Genomic DNA, 2,502 nt, shown 5'->3' on the forward strand with positions numbered 1-2,502 from the left:
TCTATTCCTGGAAAGTTGCAATGCAATAAAAGAAGCCATTGCTCTCGTGTTAAAAAAAATCTAAATAAAAAAAGTGAAATCTTGTTGGAAAAAAAAATCCTGCCTAACGATGATGTCACTGGTAGACGGTTTCTGGACTGTCCACAGCCCTCCTACGAGACACAGACCGAGTAGAAAAAAATTGTACCATTTTATCATGAGTATTAGTGAGGACCAATTATATGAAGATAGGTTGAAAAGCGGTGAAGTCGTCCTTTAAGACTTTTAAGGCAGAATTAATTCCATTTTCGCCAGAAACAGGCTGTATCAAATATGAATGAATATAATAAACGATGCAGAGCGACCTCCCTGACAAAAACGCCAGGGTGGTGTGTTTATGTTTGGAACACAGTTCTTATATGACGTGATCTAAGATTCCCAAATGGGGATTTCAACACAAAAAATAAAGCCACGAACCCGTGGAACAGCGCCCTCTAGTGGCAGTGACGTCAGACTTCAGTGCTCTATTCACCTGTTTCCTAGGCTGTGTTTTTTTCACTTCCTGTCGATTTGATCCAATGAAATCCAATGAAACTGGTCAGATGACCAATGATATCCAATGAAATCGACAGGAAGTGGAAAACACACAGCCTAGGAAACAGGTGAATAGACAATGCAGTAACCAAATATTGATTCTATTGCACTGGATGCACCTATTAAATTAATGGAATACTCTCATTACCGTAAGCAATGTAATCCTTTTAAAAATCAATCAAATCGTTTTTGTTGTTACTTCTGGGTCAATAAATGTATTAATTTCTTTATTAAGTAGCCGTGTACTAAGCAGGAAAATCAATGGGGAGCAGTTCATTTAATATCTTACAATAAATGCACTGAATCTCTGTACACCACGTATCTCAGGAACCATTTGACCAACCGTCTTCAAATTTGGCACACATGTCGCAAACAACCCGAGGGAGTGCAGTGCCCGGCTTCCAGTTGGTCGTATTGGCCAGAACCCCCAGAAAAGGCTCTGGCTGTGGCCCAAATGAGCCAATGCATTGCCATGGCAACCTCAGCCTTGATTTGACAAATTCCCCACACCTGTCAAATAGTTCTTTTGCATTGTTCCCAACTTGCATTGTACCCGATTAGGCCAGTATGCTACGGGCACCAGTCTAGTTGAGAAATAATTATCTTCAGGGTGATTACAACAAACTCTGTTCACTTTTTAAGGACTATTTTAAGGACTGGAATTATTTTAGGTTAATTGCTGCTTGTGTTCATATTTGGAAGCCTCGGTAATATGTCCATAAATTAGTTGTGAGAGGCCTGTAGGTTGCAAGAATGCCCAAGCCGAGAGCCAAGGCATTGGCAACATTCTGTTCAATGCCTGTGATAATTGGCAGTCGCCATATAAAGGAGGGAATGTGTATCCTGAAGCACTTATTGTTGAGTTTCCCAAGTTTGCACATTTACTACTGTTTGTGTTCAAGAATGACTTGTTAAATGTGAACACAAATAAAGATGTTAAATGTGTGTGTGTGTGTGTGTGTGTGTGTGTGTGTGTGTGTGTGTGTGTGTGTGTGTGTGTGTGTGTGTGTGTGTGTGTGTGTGTGTGTGTGTGTTCAGTTGTATATCACTATTATTGATATAAATTAAGATGGCCTACATATTGTGGTTCAGATGTGAAAGTGAAACTGCTGTATTGTGCTGTGTTGACACATAGACACACGTTATTGTCTTAATTGTGATTTTTTCCCCCCATTTCCTCATTCTGTTAACAGGAAATACAACAGGAAGTCTTTAACTCTGTGCATGCATGCGTGCGTGCGTGCGTGCGTGTGTGTGTGTGTGTGTGTGTCTGGGGAAAATAATAAGGTTCGATTCCCTATATGTGCTGTGTTGGTAACTTTTTAGATTAAATGCATGTCATAGGCTACATGTCGTTTTTCTTATTCTTTTTTTTATGTTTGTTTATGCTGTTTTTAGTTTGGGTCTTTTTATGTTTCTTAGATAGGGTTGATGTTTTATGTTGCACTGCAAGTGACTGAGGGGCAACATATTTAATTTTCTGTATGTATCTCAGTGCCAAACTTATTTCTGGCTTTCTGTGCCAAGGCCAAAAATACATTGTAAAAAAAAAGTGCTTAGGAGCCGAGATACAGCCTTTTTCAGTAAGAAGTTAAACAAGAAGTGAATGGAGCAGCAAATCTTCAAATCATGATATCTTGGGTTCTGAACATTTCTTTTCAAAAATGACGTCGGCGAGAAAAAAAAGACTTCGTAGCGGGGGTGACGTCAGGAGTTCCATACTCCTGTCCATACCCCTGGCCTGCATTTCATAGGTTACTTACAGTACTTGGTCTCAATATGTGGTCCGGGGCCCCAGTGGTGGGCTCTGGGGGGATATTGCGAGTTGGACCGCAAATAATTGGCAAAACACTGAGAATTTATTTGACAAGACAAACATTAAACATTTTCTTCTTTAAAACCTTGAGAAAAAGTTGTTTCGTTGTGATA

This window comes from Gymnoscopelus braueri, assembly GCF_963280865.1.
Source record: "Gymnoscopelus braueri genome assembly, chromosome: 8".
NCBI lineage: Eukaryota > Metazoa > Chordata > Actinopteri > Myctophiformes > Myctophidae > Gymnoscopelus > Gymnoscopelus braueri.